The 12,306-nt window shown below is 43.2% G+C and overlaps 1 protein-coding gene across 18 annotated transcripts in view; it reads left to right on the plus strand.

Moving 5' to 3' along the window:
• The first annotated feature begins 34 nt into the window (after window positions 1-34).
• TMCC1 (transmembrane and coiled-coil domain family 1) overlaps window positions 35-12,306 on the plus strand; it is a 67,084-nt gene continuing 54,812 nt past the window's right edge. For 5 of the 18 annotated variants that reach the window (XM_085590209.1, XM_021542549.3, XM_021542551.3 and 2 more), the window contains exons 1-2: window positions 35-100; window positions 3,505-3,750. The gene's annotated coding sequence lies outside the window, so the exon portion shown is untranslated. Of the gene's footprint in view, window positions 2,793-3,504; window positions 3,751-9,197; window positions 9,289-12,306 lie in introns of all 18 variants that reach the window. The other 13 variants (XM_085590212.1, XM_085590214.1, XM_021542555.3 and 10 more) reach the window with 6 other exon arrangements.

Here is a 12,306-nt window from a genome sequence, read left to right on the forward strand (position 1 = left end):
GTGACGCCACCGCGCGCGCCCGGGCCCGCCTCTCGCGGACGTCACGCGGCCGGGCCGGGCGGTGGCGGCGCGCGGGGATGGAGCGGCCGCCGCTCGGCCGGTGAGTGAGCGACGGGCCGCGAGACCGGGAACGGAGCGGGACGGGGACCGGGGACGGGCGGGAGAGCACCCGGGACCGAGGGGCGGGGCGAGGAGACCCCGCCCGACGGGCCCGCGAGCGCCCATCGCGAGCTCCTTGCCCGCCCCCGGAGCCGCCGCTCGGCCGCGCTGCCTCTCGCCGCTCCGCTCCCGAGGCCGGTTTAGGACTCTCAGGCCGAGTCGCGCCCCGCTAGCCCGCTCGCCCCGTTCCGGGACGTCGTCCGGGCCGCAGGGCCCGGGCTTGCCGGGGCGATGTCTGGCCCGGCGGTGGCGAGCGGCGCTCGCGGCTCCCGTCGTGGCCCTCGCGACCGCCCCGGGCCCCGCGGCCCTCCCGGGGGCGGCCCCACGCACGTGCGGCTGGTGCCGAGGGCTCGCGAGGGCTCCCGCGCTGGTTTGGGGCGGGCTGAGCCGTGCGTTCGCTTCACCGATTGCTGCTCGCCTTGGTTGTGTTTGATGAGATAGTCAAGACACGAATTAGTTAATGGCAAGCTCAGAATTTGCCGGCTTAAAAGCAGATTGTCAGTGACAGGCTTTAAAGTAAAGAGCTTAAAGGGTAAAGCAGCAGCTTCGAAGCTTTATGAGTGCCAAAATTCATGAGACTTGGAGCTGACACTGTGTTTGTGACTTGTGTGCAGCTGCTGTCATTGGAGACACAGAAGTACTTGGTGTGCATTAGTGACAAATGCGGTGACCAGCAAAACTCCCATGGTGGGTGGATGCATTGCTTTCACTAAAAAACTACCAATAGGGAAACTTAATGAGGCTTCTTGCTGGGCAGGAGGTGTAAAGGTCTGAACTGAAGGTACAAAGATCTGTGTGGAAGGCTAGGGGAGGAAGAGACAGAAGGGGGTAATGTAAGTCCCACTGCATCAGTAAACAGTATCCATCATCCACAAACCTTATAATGAGGTGTTTCTGCGGGTTAGAAACCCTTATTAACAGTCCAGGCTACCAGTGTGGTCACTGAAGTAGTGATGCCTTGACCTGAGCCACTGCCACTGGGTTCTCATCAGGTCAGGGAGTAAGTGCTGCTGTCCCTGATGCTCACTACTGACTCTGTTTTACTCAAGATTAACATGTGGCAGGTGACTCCATTTTTGGTCATGATCCTTCTCTTAAGGTAAATTCCTGGTCCATCTGGAAGTGTCTAGAGGCAAGGAAGGCCCAGTGAGTAGGTGTACTCACTGGAAAGGCTGTTTCTGTCTTGGTTCTGGGGGGCACTCTTTCTTCTCTTGTGTGGGGACAGTGGGGCTCCTCCAGCTTACAGGGCTTGCACTGCTCAGCAGCTCTGCAGCCACACAGGGTTCTCACCAAATGAACAAGTTTGTTGGAGCTTTGTACCCACTGTTCTACTGCCTGATAAACCTACCCAGCTGGTCTGGAAGCAAACTGAAGATGGAAGAAGATCTATTTTGTGTGAAATTTGCTTTAGAAGGAAATTGGAACTTCAGGTTTCTATAAAATTTGGAGTTTCCCTCCTCCATGTACCACATAAAAGTTGCTGAGTTTGGTTTTCTAAGCAGTTCTGTGTCATAGTTTGGGCTGTCTTGCATCTTATTTATCATAGCTAAAGTTCCTGTAATTAAAATGTATGTCTAATTCAGATACAAACTAGAGATCATTGGAAGTCTACAGATTTTGTTTTCATGTGTTTAGAGAGGTGCATTCGGCAGGATATGGGTTGTATCTGGTGAGTCAGCTCCTCCACTGCTTGGGTGAATGGCCTGTGCCTGACTGGCGAGTTGTGGCTGCTCTGGAGTCAGGCAGACCTCTTGTTAGTGTTTTCTCAGATCTTCTGAGAACTGTTTTGAACCATTCAAAAAGACTTGGTGTGATAATATCTTGGGCTTGGTTTCTAGGAATTTTTGCTTAGAGCTCTGGAGGAGGAGTCTTCCCTCTCCATTGGCTTCCCCAGCACATTTACTGGTGTGGTGTGTTCTCCTCAGGTGGTTCTGTAGCTGTCTGCTAGTGAGAGCTGGGCTTTGGCACCTGAGTTACCAAGTGCAAGGTGTTTCTTAGGTGAGCTGGCCGGTTGGCTGCCTCTTGGTAGACCTGGAGTCTCCTCACCCCTGAAATACAGGGAGTGGTTTTTGCTAGGGCCTGGTGAAGGCTGGTTGCTGTGGCACACTGAATGCTGCTTGGCACAGCAGTTGTGCACTCTCCGTGAGGGCTGGAGCTCATGGGGACTTGAGCTCTCTGGGGCTAGGGTGGGCTCTCAATAGCAAGACTTGTAAAAATGGTGTGTGGGCAATGAACCCTGGGTGGCCCAGGTGACATCCAGAGGCCACTTCCAAGGTTAGCAAATCTGTGAACTCAGCACAATGTTTCCTAGAGGATAAACTGGCATCTCTGGAAGGAGTGAAGATGGCTGAGTGAAATGGAACGTGAAAGTGGCAGTCTAGACATGCATTGTCTGCACTTCTAGAAACTCAGCATTCTGCTATGATTAAATGCTTCTCAAAGCAGTTGAGACCCTGGATATTGTTACAGCACAATGAGCTGATTCTTTGGGCTTGAATTTAAGCTCCAAATTCTCAAAATTTTTCTTCCAGCCAAACTGATAAGGAAAAAGGAAAGAAGGAAACAAGCAGTTGCGTGGAGTTAAATATATTTTTGCAAATGCAATGTCTTCATACTTTCAGAAACCTTTTATGGTAATGCAGATCTAGTTGACCCTTTTTATTTATAGAGAAGAATCCTACTCATGTCCCAAAAATAGAAAATATTTCTATCAAAATAATATTGAGAACTTTGATTTGGAAGCTAGATCTGACACACCATGTGAAATGCAAACATAGAACAGGAGGACTCTGCCCCAAAAATGTTTACATTTTATTAACGTAAATCCAAATCTGAGAAGTTCAGAAGTTTGCTAACACTTCTGAACATTTATGCCATGCAGATACCCCCAGTTATGTACTTTATGTGCATGCTGTGTTGGGGCTTCCATCACACTCTGTGTTGGTCCTTGTTTTGGACAGCGGCTTAATTCTTTAGTCTGACACTGGTCACACAAGCACTCATGGCAAAATTCCCAGTGAACATTAAGGCATTTGGTCAGCTGGGAAGGTTTGTCTGAATCAGGGCAATCTGTGATGTTGTATAGTGTTGCATGCTCTGATATGATCAAACTTTATTTGAATGCTTAGAGGATTTTCCCTCTTGAGATAATTTATTAGGTTAAAGTAGTCAGAGTATGAAATAACTTCAGAGGCTGCTTCTGATTTAAATACATCAAAGCTAGCAGAAACCCAGTATTTCAAATGAGTTTATTCTTTTCTCTGAAGGGGACTCTGAATATGTATGCTGTTTTATTGTTTATCAGGTATTAATGTTGTTTCTTATTATGCTTGTTGATTTTGGCAGGTCTTTCTCCTCTACAAAGAAGCTTTGTTGCCAAGATTTACTCTGAAAATGACCTACAGTACTGACTGCAGATCTCTGCAAATGTAGAAGCTGATAAATCATATCTTCTTCCCTCCCCTGAATTTCCTATTTCCTCTGGAATTTATACTTCTAAACTTTTTAAAAGTTAGACATCTGTTGATGACATTTGGATTACAACTGTGAGCATACCTATGCAAAGAGACAAGCTACCTGAGTACTTTTGAGGTATGTATGCCTGCTATGACTTAGAGCACATGGAAGGGGAAGGCCATCTTATTAGGGCAAAGAGAGCTCTAGGTGTACTTATTGTAGATTTAGGCTGATGTGCACCGTTTTGCATGGTTTTAGCAGCAGAATATATATGTACACAGTGAAGCTGTAGGAGCACCAGAATATCCAGCTGGCATTGTATGGAGGGCGACCTTGGTTGAACTTGCTGTGGGAGTACTCAGAAGATTGTGTTGAGAAAAGCTGTATCCACTGCTCACCCATTCATTTCCTAAATACCACCACGGTCTGCAGAAATGTTCTTCTTTGAAGTGTGTGACAGACGTGCAGTAGTCATTGAAATGCACCTGGGAGGCCATGGTGGTTGCTCTATTTGCTTAGATAGAAAACTCACTTGAAGTTAAGAGTACTTGCCTTGAATTTGGAAGCATTTGGTATGAAGGTTAGGAAAGAAGGATATTTTGCTTGCCTTCTTGTGCACATGTGCTGGCACAGTGGTGTCTGCTCTCAGAAAAGAGCAGCAGTCTTGTTAGACAATATGCCTGTGATATACAAGAGTAGCAGAGCTGGATGGGATTTGCGGATGGGATTTGCCTTGTTGCTGTGCAGGTTTGTCCCACCCAGGTAACAAGAAATGGACAGCCTTGGCTGTTTCCACATGTAACCAGCATGCACAGTTTTATTTTCCTGGAAAGTATATGTGTGTGTGTGTGTATATATATATATATATATATATAAAGTAACCAGCATGCACAGTTTTATTCTCATGGAGGCTTTTAGCTGTCTATATGTATTCTAAACCTGGAATGAGGAAGATGGCTAACAGCCTCTGTATAGGCTTAGAGGAGGCTGGTGAGCACTGATAACATCTTTTACTTCTGTAAACTACTTGGACATGTTATCCCTTCTGTGATGTAGATGCCGGTGTTCCAGAGCAGTGGCGGTCTTGTCAGTTAATGGTGGGTTACGGGTGAAAGGCAGCCAAATACACACTCCTGTGGCTTCCAGAAGAGACACTCATTAGTGGGTTTAGTTTAAAAAGAAAAATTAATTGTGCTGAAAGTAGCTACCTGACTGAATCATTCATCATGCCACATTGCCATATAGGATGTATTTAGCAGACAACACACACACTTTTGTTGATAAGCTCCCGTGATTCAGGCTGAGATGATACTGGAGGGACACAAAAGTGACTTACCTTCCTGTCTGACTTAAAACAGCATGATGGTGTTCTTGTAACAGGAAGGCAGAATGGGCCATGATGCAGTGCAGGTGTGAACTGTGATGGGCAGCAAAGTGCAGTATTTGGGAAGGGTAGCCCTTACATGTGCTGAAGGAACTCCTCCATCATTCACCTGCAAGCAGAGCTGCGGCCAGGGATTGGCCTCTTGGTGAGATTCTCTGAGTCGGCAGAAGTTGGTGCAGTACACTTTAAATGTGCTTCTCAGTCTGCCTGGGCAGTGTTATTTGGCTGTGGCAGTGTGCAAAACTAGCATTGGGCAGAAAGAGGACCATTGTTTCCTGTAAGCTGCTTTCATGGAAGCTGTAGGAGCACACCAGGAGTGGGTTGCTGAGCTGTCCATTGCCACCTTAGTGGTGCTTTATGCAGTGTACCAGGGATGTGGATTCTGTAACCTAACTTGGTGCATTTTTTTCAATTGTATATAAGTAAGTTGTGATCTCTGTAATCCTATCAATCAATGGTGCACATTTCCCAAAAAAGCTTCCATTCTGTGAAAATAGAACAATTCCTGCAGTGTCTCTGAATACCTGTAAGAATACATAGATTGCATGTCTCTATTCTGCTTAGGAATGTATATTCCTAAGCAGAATATTATTTCCCTAACTGTAAGATAATGTTGAACTACCTTTGTAATACATTAAGTTTCATGAAAAACATAAGTGCCATTTAATTATTCAAACTCATAACTAAAAGTGAATTATTAAAATGTTGGGTGACAAAGAGATTGAGTATAAGGTAAAGTTTTCTTTTGATGTAAAGAAGTGGTCTGAAAGGTGTACATTAGAGAATGTTGCGTTAAAACTGTTCTACGGGGTGTCTATAAAGTTCAAAGAACATTAAAGGACACTACAATGTTGACATGAATGGTACTGCTGTTGATTCAGCTGGTGGGATGGGTTATGACAGGAAGTTTGCAGATACCTACTTATAGTTTCTTCAGGAATAAATTTGGCGAATTTCAGTATATTTTGGATTTGTGTGACCTGCTGATGTGCTTAACAAATCCCATAGTGGCCTTCATTACTGAAGCTGTTAACTATTATTTTCCTGGAAGCCAGTTGCCATGGTGATTACCTGAGGGCAAATAAATGTGTTTTTCATGGTTCCCAGTTATACTAGTTTTGAGCAAAAGGACAATGGCTTTTTCTGGGATCACCGGAAGTGCTGTACCCATAGCACTCCGTGTTTGTAAATCACTGCCTGCTGAACAAGCTTCTCATGCTTTAGTCACAGTCATAAGGGCTAGTGTCACTTGTCTGTGAGGAGCAGCAAGTGTCCTTGCTGTGATCCTGAGGTTGAATAGCAGTTAAAATGGGAGAAATTAACACAGAGTGACTTTGGGTCAGAATCTGACTTTGGGTCAGACTGAACTTAGCCCATTCAGGCCAGTGATGGCTGACTGACTAGTAAGGCAAAAGTCTGTGGTGAAAGGCAGTCCCTCCAAGGTGCATGGGGCTGTGATCCTTCCCTGTGCTGGCTTTCAGCTGGGGTAGCCTCTAGCTGAGGCTTGAGGAATAGGCAGACAGGAACCTTGCGAGGTTCAATAAAGGGAAGGAGGAAGCTCTGCTCCTGGGGGGGACCCACCCCGTGTAGCTGTTGTTCTATAACCACCCATGTACCTATACTGGGGGCCTGACCAACTGCAAGGCTGCTCTGCAGCTAGCAAATGGGGTGTTCTGGCAGAAACCCAAGTTGCACAACGGCTCTGTAAGGAGCCATTAACTTGGGTCTTGGTTTTGACTCTTGAGTATAAGCCTGCACCTTCTCAGTGGTAGCTGAAATTCAGCCTTATTTCAAATAAGACTGCTCTCTTGTGTTGCTTTGGATAAAGATTTGTGGATTTTTTTTTTATGTGGACTCTACCATGAATGTGGGAGGAAACATTCTGATTTTGGCTGAGGTTTTAAATGCATGACTACTTGTTTCCCATTAGCAACAAAGTAAAGCCCAATTGCTTTATACCAAATTACTGCCTCTGTGCAGCTGGATGCGGAGGTGGATATTGAAGAGCAGTTTATTTGTGAGTGGCTGCTTTGCTGTGCTGTGTTTGTGCAGTTTGTGTCTGTGTCTCTAAAATGCATGATAAGAGCTAATAGAAGAAAAGGATCCTAGATATGCATCAGTGTTTTTATTACAGAAATCCAAAAAATGAGCAAAGTGGGGAATTCACAAGTCTGTGTGGTAGCAGTTGATGGATGCTGCTCTGAGGGGATAGAGAGTTGTGGCTGTGCTGGGCTGGTTCCTTGGCACCTGAAAAGAGGCCTGGCACCATGTCTTTGTGCTGCAGGGCAGGTGCCGTGACGCTGCTCACACCGTGTCCGTGAGACACACGGGCCAGGCTGGTGCTGTTCCTACCTGTTAGGGTACATAGGAATGAAGTTATATTGTTCCTTGTCTCAAACTCTGCTTGAGCCTACGTGGGACTGGGAGAAGTAGCTGTAATGAGTCAAGTCAAAAACACCTTATTCATGTCTCCTGTTTCTGTTGACAGCTGATAGCAGGTTTTTAACACTGAGAACAGGTAAGAAGGTGTGGGTGGGGGTAGTCTTTTACTGATTGGTTCTCCCAGCCTCCTGCAAGTGCTAACTTGAAGGACATCAAGCAGTGTTTGATGGGCAATCTGTCTATCTTGTTTGTAGTCCTGCAGTGAGGAATGTACTAATGCTTGATTAGAAAAGGCCACATAAACTGGCCCCAGATTTAGACCACTACTATTATACTAATACAATTTTTAAGAGTTGCACTTAAGTAAAAGCTCCCTAGACTAGCAGTCTTGAAGAAGGATCGGGGCGGGGGGGAGAGTTTTCTTCTGAAGAGCAGGATGAAGCTGTCAGTGGTTGAGCAGCAATAACGATCAGAGCATTAGCCATGGCTGTTGCCTTCTGGTCGAAATTTCTGTCTTGCCAGATTTTGTGTCATGTTTTAAACAATACTGGTAGAAAGAGCTGGTTTTGAGTCATCAGGGGGAGTATTTTACCACTCTGTGTGAGGTTAGTTCTACTTTATTCTTTCACGAGTCATTGTAAATATGATACTTTCCAAAATTCAGGGCTAAAAGCACATGTTAAAATCACACATAGTGTGGGGTGTGGGTTGGTGGTAGATGATGTCTTTCTTTACAAGCCTGCTAATTTAACTTGTTTTAACCTCCTTACAACTGCAAGCCTGGAATAAACCTTTATTTTAGAACTAGAGATCTTGCCGGCTTCTCTGCTGGCATTATCACAGGTAATTCTGCTAGGAGTTAAAATCAGAGGCCATCTCTTCTTTTGTTTGTATTACTAGCATGCTTAGAAGTCCCTCTTTAATGCCAGAAATAGGTGTAGTGTGACCTTTTGTCTTCCCTTGGAAGTGGAATGAAAATACCGGTCTTTCCACTTTATGGTTCTCTTGTTCCTGACATTTGAGTCAGCTTTGACACACAGAAAGTGGCAGTGTCTCTTGGCAGACAGGCAATGAGGAGATAAGAGCAGCTTTGATCTCCCCTTCCTCTCCTGAAAAGATCCTGCTGAAATTCTTGCCATGGCCTAGTACTGTTGCATTTTTCCAGAGACTGAAGACTCAGATCCAGATAATGCAGATGTTAATAGGAGAAGTTGATAGTAGGAGTGCAACTGACCACTAAAATATTTGAGATGCTTCAAGAAATTAAATTAATTATTTTCTTTGTGAAAGACACATTGTTTTAAATATCTGCTTAACACTTCAGTCTTTTCCTTTAGGGGAGGGAGTTTCTCTGTTTGCAAAATGCAGTATTTGAACTGTGAAAGTGAAATCACTCGTATTCTGATGAGTCCTTGCTGAAGCTCATCAAGTTCCTGTTTCTGCAGCTGTTGTGGCCATAGCATCAGATCAGAGGTTTTTGGTAACACCATTTGGGAGTAATTGTGTAGCCTGTCTACTTCCTCTCTTTAACCTTATTCCAAAGTTGTTATAACGGCATCTATGGTCAGATTTGTTCCTCAGTCCTGTCTTCTTTCAAATAAGAGTTTTTGTTGTGGGTTTTTTTTTTTTGTGTTTTTTTTGTTTGTTTGTTTGTTTTTGTTTTGCATTGGTTCATATCACAGCCCTGGAAATATCTGTGCCTACAAAAGCTAAAATTAGATGTCATGCTGTGGTTCTGAAAATGAGTCCCAGGGGACAAAAGAGGCTGGAAATTCCTTAAATTGCTACTTCTCTTGTACTTCTTGTGTTGTGAAAGGACAGATTCAGATCCCTGCTTGGACTGTGGCTGGAGATGTCCCTTCAGTGTTCTTCAGTGAAGCCCTGAGTTCAGAGCATGCGTTTGACTGGTTAGTAGAACACATAAATATGGGTGCAACATTTTTCCCTTTTGCAAGAAGCAGAGGTGTTTTAGAGGAAATGCTGCTTTTGAAGCTAAGTCAATTTGGTTTTGAGGAAGAATGGGTGAGGATGTCAGTTTTCTGAAACAGGCCACTAAATTAAGTGGAAGTGTCAACTGTCAGCCCTCCTGTGGCAGACCACACAGTTTTGAATTGCACATTTCCTCTTGAGCCTAGTAAAGCAGGCTGTCTTTATAAAATTCTTCATTCGGTTTGTTTTTCTGCTAAAATCCCTGCAGACCACACATTTAGTGTTGTCTCCTAAATTTTAAGTATGTTCACAAAAAATGTCAAGAAAAAGTATATATGTAATTGTCAACGTCAACTAATCAGAATACTCTAGTTAAATCTTTCTTGAACATTCATTTAGCTTTCTTGAGGCACTGTTTTTATAGAATATGATGGAAAATAGCCTATATGTAGCCTTTTCCAGAAAGAATGTTTTTAAATCGTTTGAGTAGGTTCCAGCCACACTGTTCATAAATGAATCTGAAGGTAGCAACAGCAGAAATCACATAAGTATAACATTAACCTTTCAAGAGCAAATTTTAAGTTTGGTTTTCTGCTGTAAAAATGTCACATAACCTTTAGGCATCTTCTTGATCTTTCTATGTGGGGGGAGGTTCCCCTGAAAACTAGGAAAATATTAGTAATTCAACATAAACTAGGAGCATTCGAAGGGTGAATTCATGGACTGCTCACATGTTATGGTAATATAAACCTAGAAATACTTTATGTAGCTAAGAAATTAATCAAGGATGAATTTCTGCTAAGCTGTGGAACCAGCAGCATTGCCCCACAGTCAGACTCCATGGCACACCAGCTCTGATGCAGCAGGGCAGTTGGGAAAGGCTTCTGATAAAGAGGCAGGTCACCAGCTATAGAAATGCAGCTGAAACATTTTGCTTTGGTTTTCACATGAGATTTTAACATATCACAAACACAGAATTATTATGTATTTGTACCTCTGCGTGGTTAGTAATTTTGGAGAACTCTTGATCTTTGCTTCATAGCTTTGATTCAAACAGCTTAACCACTGAGTACTGAATGTTCAGAGAGGGGTAGGAAAGATGTCAGTGGCAACTGGTTGTACTGCAAAGCAGCAGAACCATTTCTGAAAACCAGTCACTCAACTTTAGGCCATTTTGAGTTATTATTACTCAAATAAACATGGAAAATTGCCTCATAATTGATGTTGTCTATGGTCCTTAGATGTGAACATCTAAATATGCAGAAGAGCCAGCAGTCTTTATTCTACATTGAGAGCAATGATCAAGCAATACTTCCTTATAGGGATGGCATCAGTAATGTAGAGGTTGCCCACAGGTGGTATTGAAGGTACTTGATTCTGATGTAGGTGTACTCGGGAAGATGTTTCGAGAAAGGGATCTGTCACTCACTAAGATAGTGTTTGGTATATGCTCTGTGAGTGACAATAAGTGAAGTTTTCTCTTATATACAGAATTAATATTTGAGCTTTCAGGAACATAAACGCTGTACATTAGTTCTGCTGGTCAGCAGTATTAAATATAAAGTTATAGGAAGGAACTGTTTCAACAGGATATGGATCTGAGATGAGGCTGATGTTGAAAGATCACCTTCTGGTATGTCTAAGCATGCTGCTCTTGCACATGTGAACCATTAATGGATGCAGTAATAGAAATGGTGAACTCTTTTTGGTGTGCCAAAGCATAAAATCTTCTGCTGATGAAACCTTTGAAGTTGCCGTTTGTTAATGTGTATGGGAAGGCACGGGAAAAAGTGACTCTCTCTCCCTCCCCACCCCTGCTTCAGAGAGGAGGACAATAGGCGATCTGCTCTTACTCCTTGTTCCTTGTAACATGCTCACTCTAACAAACGAGTGCCTGGACTGTGTAGAGCTATTTTAGGCTTGTGAGGATTTTAGGAGAAACATTTAATGTTTTGTCTGGGATCAGGCATAATGCCGTTTTTGTCCCTGAATATCTTAAAAAATCATGTAATTCATAAAGCACCACTGTCAGCCTTTTCCTTTAACAGTGCTCTCAGCCATACTCCCTTTCTGGTCTTGGCCTGGGGAGGGTCTTTGTATATCTATATATCATGTTTCTGGTTTTTCTTTCGGACTTCAGTAGAATTAAAAAAAATATTTTCTTGGGTGAATTTTGGAGGAAGGGGATGATGAAGAATTATGTATATAAAACTGTAGCTATATTTTCCATTAAAAATATTGTTTTCTGTTTTCTTCCTGTATTCTGCCATTTACCCAAGGTATTTGTATTTAATTATTTCTGGTGTGTCATCTTCTTCCATTCTGGCCCAAATTTTCCGCTCAGACTTTTTCAAAATTGTTCTGTTGTAATAGCTAAATATATACATTTCTCTAGATATTGGGTAGTCATGTTACTATCCCGTTTTCTTGAGTCAAATTACTTAGTCTGTTACTGGTGTCTTCCTCTTAAATGTTTTCCAGATGACAGCCCTCTTAAATTTCACACTCATTCTGATTTCTCATGAGTTCTTTTTTCTGATAGGATTAGCTGTTGATACACCCAAAGCTTTCTCTCCTTATTTGCTCTGCTGAGCAATGATGCTTTTAAAATATCTTAATCCTCCTTTGGATATAAATCACTTGCTAGGGTTCCCAATTCTTGTAATAGGTGGTTTTCCAGTGTGTGACTGTTGCTTCTTTAGTCTTTCATTCTAAACTGTTTGCCTGGATACAGACTCCATTTTGGGATGAGTTTCTGAAAATAATCTGGGATTTCTCAAACTAAGCTGGTCTTTTTCTTAGTAAAAATTGCTTCTATTCTGAAACAAATGAAAAATGCTTTTCTTTTGCCAAAAAGGATGAGTGGGAAGCATCTCCTTCCTAAGGTCCCTGCTAACTGTGATGACAAGTCTATAGTGAATTGTTAAATTGACCTGTTTATGAAATAAAAGGAATCTGAGGATTATATAGGTAATTATACTTCAGTGCTATTATTA

Source organism: Lonchura striata, chromosome 12 (assembly GCF_050655825.1).
Source record: "Lonchura striata isolate lonStrDom1 chromosome 12, ASM5065582v1, whole genome shotgun sequence".
Lineage (NCBI taxonomy): Eukaryota > Metazoa > Chordata > Aves > Passeriformes > Estrildidae > Lonchura > Lonchura striata.